This window comes from Otolemur garnettii, unplaced genomic scaffold (assembly GCF_000181295.1).
Source record: "Otolemur garnettii isolate 467f Iridium unplaced genomic scaffold, OtoGar3 scaffold00058, whole genome shotgun sequence".
NCBI classification, from domain to species: domain Eukaryota; kingdom Metazoa; phylum Chordata; class Mammalia; order Primates; family Galagidae; genus Otolemur; species Otolemur garnettii.
This window is the reverse complement of record NW_003852453.1, coordinates 246,127-252,897: the sequence shown is the minus strand read 5'-3', so window position 1 is coordinate 252,897 and position 6,771 is coordinate 246,127.

The following is a 6,771-nucleotide window of genomic DNA, read 5'->3' as shown; positions in this document are numbered from 1 at the left end:
GGACTACAGGAACCTGCCACAACGCCCGGCTATTTTTTGGTTGCAGGTGTCATTGTTGTTTGGCGGGCCCGGGCTGAATTTGAACCCGCCACCTTAGGTGTATGTGGCTGGCACCTTAGCCACTTGAGCCATAGGCGCTGAGCCAAAATCAGACATTTCTGATGTATAAAATATAGATATATTTATCTGATATAAATTCTTTGGGTTTTTCCCTGTCTTTTTGTTTTTGTGGCTTGTTGGACTTGTGACATGTTGGCATTTAATTCTTTTCTCTTCTTTTTTGTAATGTCTGTTAAATCACTGTACCCTAGGCTGGGTACAGTGGCTCATGCCTGTAATCCCCTCTGGGAAGCCGAGGTAAGTGGATCACTTGAGCTCAGGAGTGTAAAACCTGCCTGAGCATGAGCAAAGTGAGACCCCGTCTCTGAAACTAGCCGGGTGTTATGGCAGGCACCTGTAGTCCCCGCTACCCGAGAGGCTGAGGCAAGAGGATCCCTTGAGCCCAGGAGTTTGAGGTTGCTGTGAGCTATGAGGCCACCCACAGCTATGAGGCACTCTACCCAGGGTGACAGGGAGATTCTGCCTCAAAATAAATAAATAAATAAATAAATATCACTGGTCTAAAGTCCAATTTCAGTCCAATGTTTCCTGTTGATATGGATTTTTTGTCCACATCAACAGAAAACATTGGACTGAAATTGGACATTAATTTATTAAGGTGTCAAAGTCTCTCACTGTTTTTCTGTTGCTGTCTATCTCTTTCTTTAGGTCTAATAATATGTTTTATGAATCTGGCACTCCAGTATTGGATGCATATATATTTAGGATTATTATGTTCTCTTGCTGAATTGATCCTGTTATCATTACGTAATTATGTTACTGAGAGGTCAAAGACCAAAAATAAAAGATTATTCCAAAACGTGAAACATAAGGAAATGGGAGTCCAGGTTCTGTGTGGGCAACATCAGCCTTTATTCCGCCTGGGTGTGGGTGAGCTGAGCTCGAGAAGGAAGTCAGCACGTGGTTAAGGTGGGTGGGGCTTTAAAGGGGGCAGAAGGGTGAGGGTGGGCACATTTCTTCTTTCTTGGTTGGGACATTCTATTTGGACAGGTCTGTCCATTTGACTCTTATCAGTTACCTCATACTATTAATTTCTAGTTGTTTTATAAAATCTTTGGGGGTTTTTTCTGTCTTTTTGTTTTTGTGGCTTGTTGGCCTTATGACATGTTGCATTTAATTCCTTTCTCTTCTTCCATTTTGTAATTGTTTTATTAGATCTTTGCGTTTTACATACGCATTTGTTTTTTTGAGGTAAGGTCATACTCTGTCACTGGGGCTGGAGTGCAGTAGTATGATCATAGCCCATGGCAAACTTGAACCCCTGACCTCAAGCAAAACTCTTGGCTGTGCATCCTGAAGTGCGAGGATTACCAGCAGAGCAGCGCAGCAGAAGCACGCTGCACCAGGGCCTGCACCTGGACCTACATTTTTCTGTGTTTTCTTGACAATGAATATTGATTTTTCATTTCCATGTTTGAGATGCCTTTGCGCATTTCTCAATATAGTGGTGATGAACCCTCTTAATGCTTGCTTATCTGGGATAAACTTTATTTCTCCTTCCTTTATGAAACTCATTTGGGCAGAACATAAAATACTTGGCTGACATTTTTCTTTTGGCACTTTGAAAAAGTCATTCTATTTTCTTCATGCCAATAAGGTTTCCTTTTTTTTTTTAGACATAGTCTCACTTTGATGCTGTTGGTAGAATGCTGTAGCATTATAGCTCACAGCAAACTCAAACTCTTGGGCTTAGGTGATCCTTTTGCCTCTGCCTGCTTAGTAGCTGGGACTACAGGCACTTGGCACATTGCCCAGCTATTTTTAGAGATGGGTCTCGTGCTCTTGCTTTGGCTGGTCTCAAACTCTTGAGTTCAGGACATCTCCCTACCTCTACCTCCCAGAGTGCTAGAATTATAGGTGTGAGCCACCATGCCCAGCCCTCCAATAAGGTTTCTGTTGAGATGTCCACTGTTAGTTTGGTGGAGTTTTCTTTGTAAGTGAATAAATGTTCGCTTTAGTCATTCTGATTATATTTTTTTATTTTTATTTGTAGTTATTCTCATTATACTATGCCATGGTGAAACCTTTTTTGCAATGTATTTGCCGGAGGGTTATTAAGCCTCCTCTATCTGAATGTCTCTCTCGATAGTTCTAGGATGTTTTCATAAATTACTTCCTTAAATAGGTTTTCTAAACTTTTGATCTCTTTTTTTCCTTGAGAATACCAATAGTTCACTTGCTTTATGTAGTCCCAGAAGTCCTAAAGGCTTCGCTCAGTCTTTCCTTTTTTTCTTTTTTTGTGAGACAGAGTCTCAAACTGTTGCCCTGGGTAGAGTGCCATGGTGACATCATAGCTCACAGCAACTCTTGGGCACAAGCAGTCCTCTTGCCTTAGGTTTTTATATTTTTAGTAGAGACAGGGTCTCGCTGTGGCTCGGGCTGGTCTCAAACCTGCAAGCTCAAGCTATCCACCTGTCCTAGCTTCTCTCATTCTTTTCTATCCTTTTTTCCTATTCTTGCCAAACTTAATTATTTCACCAAACTTATGATTCTTTTTTGGTATAGTCTATTCTTGAAGTTTTCAAATGTGTTTTGTATTTTCTTCAAGGAATTTTTCAACTCCAGTATTTCTATTTGGGGTTTTAAAAAATAGTTTATTTGGATGGCGCCTGTGGCTCAAAGGAGTAGGGCACTGGCCCCATATGCTGGAGGTAGTAGGTTCAAACCCAGCCACAGCCAATATATATATATATATTTTAAATTTTATTTAATTTTATTTATTTTATTTTTTCTGATCTGTACGTCCTTTATTTCACCAACCACTGTGCTACATCCAAGCAACAGTACACAAACTGGCAATCCACGACAATCCAATTGTACAACAATCTGGGGTTTTGTTTATTTGTTTGTTTGTTTTTTAAAGACAGAGTCTCACTCTGTTGCCCAGGCTAGAGTACCATGGCATCAGCCTAATGCACAGCAAGCTCAAATTCCTGGGTTCGAATGATCCTCCTGTCTCAGCATCCCAAGTAGCTGGGACTAGAGATACCCACTATGGCACCTGGCGAATTGTTCTATTTTTAGTAGAGATGGGGTCTCACTCTTGCTCAGGCTGGTCTCAAACTCTTGAGCTCAAAGGATCCTCCCACCTCAGCCTCCTGGAGTGCTGCTGGGATTATGGATGTGAGCCACTGAGCCCAGCTAGTCTGTCTGTTTTTTAAAAAATCTGTCTGCTTGGTAAACTTCACACTCATATCCTGAATAGATTTTCTGATTTCTCTGTATTGATTTTCAGATTTTTCTTGCACCTCCTTGAGCTTCTTTAGAATCCACATTTGGAATTATTTATCAGGCATTAAGAAGAATTATTTTTTGACTGGAAACAATCACCAGACAATTGCTGTGGTCCTTTGTGGTGCCAGATTTCCTCACCTTTTCATGTTTCTCTCATCTCTCTCCAGCTCAGTGGGGATTGCAGCTGCATCAATCCAAACTCAGCCTGAGGGCAGGATGCTGCTCAGTGTTAAATCCTCAACCCCCTTGCCCCAGCCGTGGGTCTGCCACCAGAGAAGCTGGGCAAGCAATGTGGGCAAAAAACTGAGGAGCATTCTGTCTGCTTACATTTCAGTTTCAACAGCAGCCTGTGTGTGGCAGGGCAGTGGTGACCTTTCCAGGTGCATGGGAGCACCTGGGGTCCTCTGTCTCTTTTCAGAGCCACACAGTGGCTGCAGGCACACCCTCTGGTCCCCAGTACCTGGGCTCTCTGAAAGGCATTCACCTTAAGCTGCTCTAAGCTCAGATGCCTGTGGGGTTTATGTGGGTTCCCTTCTTGGAGCTGTTTCTCTGCAATCTCTGCACAGCCCCATGTTAGGTCTGAGGCCTGTGTGGGTCATGAGAGTTTCTCCAGTAGCTAAGATTGTAAAAGCTTGTCTCAGTGAACAAGCCCTTGGGACCTCTCTCTGACTGTTTACTAGTGTCCAGGAGCTTCTTCCAGCTTTTAGACAGTCCCTGGCCAGGTAAGTTGCCTAGAACCCTCTCCATACCCACTTTCAGTACTTCCTGTCGCTTTCCTGCTGAACCCCAGCTAGACCGTCTGTTTGAATGTGAGAATCTGCTTACTATGCAGGCTCCTCGTCTTTGTGGGGGAGGAACGATCATACCTGCATCTATTTAGCCCTCTTGATCCTAGCCCTGCTCTTATTTTTTAGAGTTCATGAAGATATTTTATCACCTGGCTTTGTTGAAGGTGTTGTTCAGAGGTTCTTGGTTTTACGATCTATTTGCTCTGCTTTTTTTCTTTTGTTGGATAATTCAGGGAGATTAAAAAACTACACCACTGCCATGTCTTTCCAGAATTGTGGAGGGAAAAGGAACCAGGAGTTTTCAGGAAACGAATTATTCCATTTGCTCCCTTGGCTGGTTTTTACTTGTACCCACGGCCAGACCAGGACCACATGCCTTAACCACACTTAGATGTGAATAGGAGTAGGTGGTCTCCAGGAAGCAAGCTATCTTATTTACACCAAAAGAAGTCAAAATACAATAAATGTTCACTACTGTATTTCACATAAAGTATCATTTGAGGAGTTCCACTACTTTATAAAAAGTATAAAGGCTGGCTGTGGTGGCTTACACCTGTAATCCCAGCACTTTGAGAGGCCAAGGCAGGTGGATTGCTTAAGCTCACAAGTTCGAGACCAGCCTGAGCTAGAGCAAGACCCCTGTCTCCACTAAAAATAGAAAAATTAGCTGGGTATTGTGGCAGGTGCCTGTAGTCCCAGCTACTCAGAAGACTGAGCCAGGAGGGTCACTTGAGCCCAAGAATTTGAGGTTGCTGTGATCTATGATGCCATAGCACTCCACCCAGAGCAACTGAGTGTGGCTGTTTGTCTGTGTGTGTGTGTGTATAACCTATTGTGTATATAGAGAGAGGTTTTATATAGAGAGATAGGTTATTTATATATATATACAGAGAGAGAGAGAGAGAGAGAGAGAGAGATACAGCATGATTACATGACTTATCCTTTGACTCTAACTTTTTAGAGTTAATTTTTCATTCTACACCTAATTTACAAATACCTCTTTCATAAAAAGTTAATATGCAGATAAAGTTAAAGTCCCCTCATCTTCTGGCTATTTTGTTTTAGTTGTTTTGGATTTTTATTCCTTTGAGCAACTGTTTTTTTTTTTTGAGACGGAGCCTTAAGCTATCCCCCTGAGTAGAGTGCCATGGCATCACGCTCACAGCAGCCTCCAACTCCTGCCTCAGCCTCCCAAGTAGCTGGGACTACAGGCGCCCGCCACAACACCTGGCCATTTTTTGGTTGCAGCCATCATTGTTGTTTGGTGGGCCCAGGCTGGGGATTCGAACCTGCCACCTTAGGTGTATGTGGCTGGCGCCTTAGCCGCTTGAGCCACAGGCGCCGAGCCTTTGAGCAACTGTTAAAGCCAATGTTTATTGTCAAGCTGACAGAGGATAATATATCAGGAGTTTATTTATGACTTTTTTTTTTTTTGACGCCTGGTTGACTTTGCCCCATCTTCACCTGACCATGTCCCTCTACCCTGCTGAGATAGCATTAAGAGTCACTTTAACATTAATCATAATTAGATATAATGATGAAAGAAATCCATTAATAGCAGTTTTGATGGAGTATCTGTGTTGTTGCTGTCATCTATTTGCACAAAAATGTAAAACTTGAGCGCTGGGAACACGTTCCTGCAGCATAGTGAGGGCAGTGAGTTGCGTCTCATCTTTGCTCAGCAAGCTGAGTGTTTCGACATAGCATTGGTAATTAATGGGCTTTCACTTAGTTTCCATGAAGCTGATTAGATTGTTTTGATTAGGATGTCTTATGGCTCAAGTGGCAAAAAATTTTACTCATATTGGCTTTTTTTTTTGGAGACAGAGCCTCAAGCTCTGTCACACTGGGTAGAGTGCTGTGGCGTCACAGCTCATAGCAACCTCTAACTCCTGGGCTTAAGTGATTCTCTTGCCTCAGCCTCCCAAGTATCTGGGACTACAGGCACCCATCACAACACCTGGCTATTTTATTGTTGTTGTTATTGTTATTGTTGTTGCAGTTGTCATTGTTGTTTTAGTTGGCTGGGGCCAGGTTCGAACCAGCCAGCCTTGGTGTATGTGGCCAGCACCCTACACATTGAGCTATGGACGCCGCCCCACCCTCAAACTCTTGAGCTCAAGTGATCCTCCTGCTTCAGCCTCCTGAGTAGTTGGGACTACAGGTGCCTGCCACAACACCCAGCTAATTTTTCTGTTTGTAGTAGAGACAGGGGTCTCACTCTTGCTCAGGCTGATTTCAAACTCCTGAGCTCGTGAGATCTTCCCACCTCAGCCTCCCAGAATGCTGGGATTACAAGTGGAGCCACCAAACCAGACCCTGGATCAGACATGGTTAACAGAGGGAGGTTATGACATGGGGCAGCTCAGCAGGGCTTCAGTGGCGCCCTCTGTAGGAGAGAGCATACCCCAGGGTTGGAGAGTGGACTGTGGAGCAAACCACCTGCGTTCTAATATTGGCTTTACCATTGAAGGGCATGTGACCTTAAGTAAGTTATCAAATCTCTCTGTCCCCCAGCTTCCTCACCTGTGCAATGAGGAACCTCATAGAATTGTGGGATAAAATTGATTAAACATGCATAAGACACTTTAAACATTGGCATGGGACAAGATTTAGATGAATCTTTGCT